The sequence below is a fragment of the Mytilus galloprovincialis genome, chromosome 3 (assembly GCF_965363235.1).
Source record: "Mytilus galloprovincialis chromosome 3, xbMytGall1.hap1.1, whole genome shotgun sequence".
NCBI classification, from domain to species: domain Eukaryota; kingdom Metazoa; phylum Mollusca; class Bivalvia; order Mytilida; family Mytilidae; genus Mytilus; species Mytilus galloprovincialis.
This window is the reverse complement of record NC_134840.1, coordinates 105,027,438-105,035,549: the sequence shown is the minus strand read 5'-3', so window position 1 is coordinate 105,035,549 and position 8,112 is coordinate 105,027,438. Positions and strand designations below refer to the sequence as shown.

Genomic DNA, 8,112 nt, shown 5'->3' with positions numbered 1-8,112 from the left:
AGGTATTTGTTTAGTTATATGAGGTCCGTTTGTATCCGTATCTCTTCTTCTTGATTCATACTGTTAACGTTGTTGGACTACAGTATAACCCGTTATATTCAGTGAAGTTTCCCCATTTACACAAATTGAAGATTGAAAATAACGTGATACAGATATCTGGAAGAGTAGTTGCATTATGGTCTCCAACAGACACAGAGCGTCATACAAACAGTTTGAATAGTCACACCGGACGTCACTGTGTACATATACATTCAACACAGCTTAACCGACTTCTAAACAGCACCGGTGTTTCGCCTGAAATTATCCAATGACTAGGTCTATCGCACATGGAAATTGGTTAAATAACCGGAATATTTGAATCTTTTTCAGTAACCATTAACCTGTTCCATAAAAATCTTGTGTAAATAATTTGAAAGTGTTATTACCTGGTAATACTTCAAGGTATTGTTATCAATTTAATTGAATTTCATGGGAAATTCTTTGTTTCATACAGAAAGTATTGATACAGCAAACATACTGTTTCACAATCGTGTTGTTGCACTCTTTGACAGAGTGAGTAAACAGTCCTTTCGTAAATGAACAATTTAAATGCTTTGTCGGGAAAAAAAAAGATTGATCAACGTAATAAACAAAAATATTAGCTGTATTTGATTTGCCGAGATTCTCACTTAAAAAAAATGGAAAAGATGTAAAAAGACATGCCAAAAAATAGGACAACACTTTGGCCAAAATAGAAATTGAATAAACGAATAAAAGGTCCACAAAACTAAAAATTGGGCATAACGAATGGAAAATGGTGAACTCGTGTGTTGCGGATTGATCTTGTGTTTTATTTACAACAATTATTTTCCGAAGTTTATGTGTCATTTCATACTGATAAACGTTACAAAGGGCGCAAAGTTCAAAGGCGACATTAGAAGGCAATTTGTACGTCAAATATAAAACATGTGGTCATGACGTGAGATCATGACATGTTAGGAAATATATTCAACTCTCTGAACTTACATATAAGAAACAAAAGGACGTGAAATAAGGAAAACATTTTGCGCGCTGTTGAACCTCGTACATCCGACAATTTTCATTTGAAATCGCCCACAAGTCATGAGTTGTTTACGTTTTGGTCGTTATATATAGATGACATCTCAATCAAAATCTACCAATATATGACTATAGCTTTTCATAACGTTCTTTAATTTATCTTTTATGAAAACAAGAATGTGTCCCTAGTACACGGATACCCCATCCGCACTATCATTTTCTATGTTCAGTGGACCGTGAAAATGGGGTAAAAACTATAATTTGGCATTAAAATTAGAAAGATCATATCATAGGGACATGTGTTCTAAGTTTCAAGTTGATTGGACTTCAACTTCATATAAAAAAACATCGACCCAAAACTTTAAACTGAAGCGGGTCAGACGGACGAACGAACTAACAGACGGACGGACGGACGAACGGACTAACAGACGGAAGGACGGACGAACGAACGAACGGACGCACAGACCAGAAAACATAATGCCCATAAATAGGTCATAAAAAAGTAATTTAATTTTAACTGTCTCCTTAAAAAAGAAACAGGAAACCAAAAAATTGTACCTGTAGTGCGTAGAATACGACAACTCCTCAACTTATTGAATATTATCATAACATATTTAAATATTTGAAATGTATGATTTTAATTTTTTTTCTCAAGCAGTAAAAATGACCAATCATTATAGTTTTTAAAAGAATTCGTCGACTGCTTTTTTCATTGTTTATATATTCTGTCTGTTTCATTTGGTCTCTTGATGAGGGTTGTCTCATTGGCAATCATACCTCATCTTCTTTTTTTATATATAATGCACTAAAATCATTTATTCATCAAAGCCTTCAAATCAGGCCCTGTGATAATTTCAAACTTTTGACCTATTTATTGTTTGACTTGAACTTTTTTTTGTAAGTTGACCTATATAGAAAACCGACAGCACAATAGAGATGTCTGCATGAGAAAATTATACCTTTTTTAATCTAAGGAAAACAATATTCGATAGCGTTTACAAGGCGAACAGCATATTTATAATAATTTGAATAAATAATCTATGCGCCTAATATAAGTTAAGAGAATTCAAGGGTTGGTGACAATAGTAATGTAGCTTTCAAAAATAGAAATTTTATCAATTTATTATTTAATAACAATAAAAGATTAACTATCCGTTTAATTGAAATGATTTTGTGTGTACTGGCCTGACCAGTGAGTGTAACCAAGACGACTGGGTTTAAGTAAAGATAAAACAATCAGGAGCTGACTTTTATTTCACTACCAATCCAAATGGTGAAAAACTGAAAATACAAATATAAATACAATTTTACAATGTGTTCAATGATAATTAAAGTCCATTAAAAATACAGATAAACAGTTCGTAGATATATAAAGCTGTTAATGTTCTTTATAATAATAAAAAGATGAATATTCTTGCACACGTCGGGTTCTGTCTTGAATAAAGTTGTTTCATCGCAGATACGAACAGTTTGAACGGTAAAATGTTCATAATTTCTTTATAACATATGAAAATATATTAAAACAGTTCGTCGCTGATGTAAATACATAATTTGTAATGTTTTAAAAGTAACTCACGCTGTGGTTAGCCACGAATTGTTCTTTTGGACAACGTGTCCGCTGAATGTTCTTTGCAGTTGTGCACACGACTCGCTGAGCAGTTTACGTCATTAGAAGAGAGGGGAAAGTAACGCGGATTCCTACACTGTCCTTTATAAAACTCCTAAAACTGGCGCACATAAAGCGATGTACGCAATGAAACGTTAACAATATAAAATGATGATCGAATGAAGAATAAATGATGAATGAGTTTCAGAATACTCCCCGTCTGAGGTCTATCTGACATCACTATTCTATTATCGAAAACAAATAAAATGTTAAATATATAACAACAGTGCAAATATTCGCTTAGAAGTAGTCCAACGGGAGGCTGGGTATTTCATAGCTTCTATCCTAGATATGGCGGTGTTTCCGACGAGATCGCGGCGATCTAAGATCCAACTCCATGGCTGTAGTTCTGATGGAAGAATCTCCTTTCGACATGGATATGTGATCTAACGAGGACGTCTTGCGAGACGGATGCTTTCCTTGACGTTTACGGCATACAGTAGACCATCCGGTACCATGTTCCTTTTCTCTGTGACTTAAGTTGGAATTGGTTATTCTGCTTTCCTCTTGTCCTTGCGTATCCAAAGGCGAATGGAAGCTTTCCATGGGAATTGAATGTTTTCGGGTGTACTTTTCTTTGTCGGTATTCACTTTTGGTGGCGTTGTTTCCGAGGTGAACTTTTCGGCTTCTGCAAATCTGACGATAGAAGTCGCTGATTTCGTTTTCGGTTGCCCATGTAAACGGAGATAAAGTTTAGACGAATCAGTTTGAATTTCATTTGACTGGGTGTTGGTTTTATTACAATCAGGTAATTTCTTTGTCTGTGGTTTCACAACACTGCAAGTTGGATTTGTTTCCTTTGTAGTGAGTTCAAGGTGAACATGTTGCTTATCGGAGCGTATTTCTCCAACGATAATCCAACCCAGGTTTAACTTTTGCGCAAATGGAGCCTTTGGTGGTCCTAGACGTTGATCAAGGACATGATGTGCCTCTATAAGGTCTCTTCCAATGAGCAATAGGATTTTGCATTTTCCATCAATCGGGAGAATATGTTTTTGTAGTTCTTGCAAGTGTTGATATTGCAATATATCCTCAGGTGTAGCAATTTCGTTCCGATTATTGGGAATGTTATCGCATTCAATCAGTTCAGGCAGATTGAAACTAGTATTGTCTTGTACAGACTTCACGACAAAGCCGTTTCCTCGTTTACCGGAAGTAACCTTGCTGCCGGAGCATGTGGATAACAAATAGTCTTTTGTTTCTGCCTGTACGTTGAATAGGCTGAAGAATTCAGGAGCCACGAGAGACCGGTTGCTTTGGTCGTCAATAATTGCATACATGCGAATAACTTTGTCCTGATTATCTTTGTGAAAGACATTCACAGGAAGTATCTTGGCACAAGATTTACTGCTGTTGCCGTCTTTGGAGATATCTGTGCAAGTTGAACTAACAGAGGTTAGCTTGGTTTCAGCTAACTCAAGTTGCTCCCCGCCGTCGACTGATCTAGGCGGTGAAGGCGGTGCACCTTTGGTTTGGTACACTCGATTAGTGTGTAATGCGGTGGTGTGTTGTTTACTTCCGCATTCATTGCAACTGATACTCGCGTTGCAATCACGACTTCTGTGCATAATCGAATCACAGCATTTGTAGCAAAGATTGTTTTGCCTCAACAGTTCCTTGCGTTCCTCTATAGTTTTGGCTAGGAATGCTCGGCATTCATTCAAGGTATGCTTTGTATTGTGTAGGATACACAGACCTTGTTGTTGACTGCTGTCTTCAGTTTGCTGTTCAACAGCCGTCTTATGGACGTTGACTTTAGAGTACGTCTGAGGTGTGAACCTTGGCGTAGCGTCTTTTGTATTTGGTGTTACCTTTGAACCAAAGATGAACCCAGGATCGTTCTTAATTTTGCTCATTTCCCTGATGAAGGCAGAGAATTCTGTAAAAGGTGGAAAGGCAACTTCATATTTAGACTTGTATCTTGAAGCCCTTGTTATCCACTTTTCTTGGAGTCCGTATGGTAGTTTTTCCACAATAGGATTTACCCCCTTTGACGAGTCGAAGTAAGCTAGCAAACATCCCAGCTTGGGATTTTCTTTGTGATACTCTATTTCTGAGATAATGTCTGACAAATCGTAAAGGAGTGAGTTGTCTTTATTTGTCAGTGTTGGAAAGTTGTCAAGTTTGTTGACGAGAGACGTCTGCAACATTATTGGAGCACCATATCGATCGTCCAGTCTTTCCCATAATCTGTGAAGGCCTCTTGTTGGGTTGTTGGCATTTGATGCCCTAATACTTATGGCATGTTTACCAGACTCTGGCCCTAGCCACTTAATTAGTAAGTCTATTTGTTCCGAGTCAGAAACTTGTAGTTCGTCTATGACATTTTTAAAGCTGGCTTTCCATGTATGAAATGATTCTGCCTGGTCGTTAAAGCTTGTTAGCCGGGAGAACAGCAAGTCCTTGCGAAGGAGAAATTTTGTTATCTCTAACGTAGGATTGTTTTGCTGCAGGTGTGCAGAAGGGGTCTCTTCTATTATAGCTCCTTGTCTTAGGTGTGAGACAGGGATCTCTTCTATAATGCCTTGATTTTGCTGTGAGACAGGGATCTTTGCTGAAACGCCCTGTTTTCCTATTCCAGTTACTGTTCCCAGATCTGGGAATACATTAACATCTGGTGACTTAGCACGTGTAGGCAAGACCTCAGGTGTTTGTGGTGGCAAGTTCAGTGCCACAGATGGCACGAACGCTGGTGCTTCATGTCTCAGCTCAATTTTAACAGGAATTTGTTCTTTCTTTTGAGGTCCTGTTACTTCTTTTACAACAGTTGATACAGGAAGTTTATTGACGAAATCTTGCACACGCTTGAGAGGGTCTTCCGTTTCGTCAGGGAGATCACTAACTGCTTGGCTGCCATCGTCTTCCAGGATACGAGCCTCGGCTTCTGCGGCTGCAGCTTCTCTTTTTGCTTCGAGAATGTTCATAGCGGCCTTAAGTTCGGCTTTTTCTCGGACCGCACGTGCGGCTTCCTGTTCCATTTGAGTTTTCCTGCGAACGGCCTCCTGTTCTTTTTTAGCTTTGATGTGCTCTTCCTCCTGTTCAATTCGAGCTTTTAGGTGAGCAGCGTGGCCTCTTGTTCCGCTTCAGCTTTTCTACGTGTGGCCTCTTGTTCCGCTTCAGCTTTCCTACGTGTGGCCTCTTGTTTTGCACGGATGGCTTCTTGTTCCATTTCGGCCTTGATTTCTGTTTGTCTGTATAGGGTTTGTTCCTGTAAAACGGCTTCCTGCTTTAGGAGGGCAGCTTCTTGCTCGGCAAAGGCTATCTTTGATCTAGCGGACTCTGCCTTGGCACGCTTTCTCCTTGCTAGGCTCGACATGTCGGAGGCGTGTGAGCTCCCACTGTGCGAGGTGGTCTTTCCCTTAGATGTCCTCGTTTTTGTTGATTTAGCCTTTGTCAAGGTAAGGCGATGCTCGTGCAAAGTTTCAATTGCCAGTTCGACTTTAGACATTCGGATATCCGTTGAGAATTTGCACGTATCAATGTCTTGAAGGCTGTCTAATGTTTTTGTATTTTTCAGAAATGTCAAGTACTCGTCTGTGAGCCTGCAATACTTAGTACAGGCTTGTACAATTTTATCTTGTGCTGTTAACAATTGCTGGAGGCCGTTGGGAGGCTTGGCCGTTTCTAATAACTGAGAGTCTAGGTTTGACCATAGGGCCTCTAAGTCGTGATAGAACTTGTCACGTTTTTCTATTAAGGCTCCCTGTCCCTTTTCGGTAAGTTCACGCACTCGCCTAGTCTCGGCATTTTCATCTACATTTGTTGTTTTAGACGGATTTTGTAATAATTCTAGATCTGGGACATTTCCCTCTTGGGGCTGAACCTCTTCTTGCTGTTCCGCGTGACTGGGATCCATGATGTAAATCGGCAATGTTTGTTCAACGTTGTTGGTTTGCTGCCGAGTACACACAAGATATGTAGTCCACTGTCAGTGTAAAGGTATGTACGTATGTACGTTGCTACGTTGTCGTTGAAACTACGTTGTTGGTCTGTTGACTGTCGTGGAGTGGCGTACGTTATCCAAGAAAAACAACAGGCAAGTTGTAGCTTTTTCACTGTACTGGCCTGAACAGTGAGTGTAACCAAGACGACTGGGTTTAAGTAAAGATAAAACAATCAGGAGCTGACTTTTATTTCACTACCAATCCAAATGGTGAAAAACTGAAAATACAAATATAAATACAATTTTACAATGTGTTCAATGATAATTAAAGTCCATTAAAAATACAGATAAACAGTTCGTAGATATATAAAGCTGTTAATGTTCTTTATAATAATAAAAAGATGAATATTCTTGCACACGTCGGGTTCTGTCTTGAATAAAGTTGTTTCATCGCAGATACGAACAGTTTGAACGGTAAAATGTTCATAATTTCTTTATAACATATGAAAATATATTAAAACAGTTCGTCGCTGATGTAAATACATAATTTGTAATGTTTTAAAAGTAACTCACGCTGTGGTTAGCCACGAATTGTTCTTTTGGACAACGTGTCCGCTGAATGTTCTTTGCAGTTGTGCACACGACTCGCTGAGCAGTTTACGTCATTAGAAGAGAGGGGAAAGTAACGCGGATTCCTACACTGTCCTTTATAAAACTCCTAAAACTGGCGCACATAAAGCGATGTACGCAATGAAACGTTAACAATATAAAATGATGATCAAATGAAGTATAAATGATGAATGAGTTTCAGAACATTGTGTAATATACATTTTGTATAATAATTTGATGGATCATTCCTATATGAATACTTTAAATCATTTCCAAATGTTGTCATTATATTCAAATGAAAGGTTTCGTTTTGAATGATGAGTGATTAAATAACATTATATAGTCAGAATTCTTATTTAGAAATAATTTTTGATCAGTATCGTAACCGATATTGTTTTACTGTTGATTTTCTAGATTTTTCAAAAGAATAGTACATTTCTACTTTTATCGTTCGTCGGTTTAGCTGCTGTATGCTCGTTCTCACATTAAGAGTCTAATTATTAGATATAAATCCAGTTTTAATACAAGGGAATGCAAGACGTATTAACACCTTCAAACATATATTAAAAACCTGCTTATTATTTTTCAAACATGCTTTGCTTATTTCTTTGAGGGCCTTGACTAACTTCTAGACGAATAAACTATAGATGTGAGCGATTTATTTATGTTTTTGTTTATTCTTGCTTGTTACTTTTAAAAAAAAATTACCCTTGTTATCCTCTTTTTTTCAAACCTACGCCACCGTGATGCTATGGTTATTCACAGTTTATCATATTCACAGTAAACAATTAAAAAAAAAACTGAATTGCTGAAAGCAACGTTTTGTTTCATTAATCAATATTCTGTACATTTAATCAAATAAATTGTTGAATGTATAATGTTATGATATTGTAATTATTATGTTTATTTATGTTG

At 37.7% G+C, this 8,112-nt stretch overlaps 2 long non-coding RNA genes across 2 annotated transcripts; both read right to left on the bottom strand.

The window, feature by feature from the left end:
- Positions 1-2,274: 2,274 nt before the first annotated feature.
- On the bottom strand, positions 2,275-2,838 carry LOC143066688 (uncharacterized). Its single transcript, XR_012975743.1, has 2 exons — positions 2,615-2,838; positions 2,275-2,319 (listed from the first exon to the last, which is right to left on the bottom strand). It is a non-coding gene; the product is annotated as an uncharacterized LOC143066688 (long non-coding RNA).
- Positions 2,839-6,821: 3,983 nt separating this feature from the next.
- Positions 6,822-7,375, bottom strand: LOC143069654 (uncharacterized). The gene is made up of 2 exons (XR_012976452.1): positions 7,162-7,375; positions 6,822-6,866 (listed from the first exon to the last, which is right to left on the bottom strand). It is a non-coding gene; the product is annotated as an uncharacterized LOC143069654 (long non-coding RNA).
- Between the last annotated feature and the right edge of the window lie 737 nt (positions 7,376-8,112).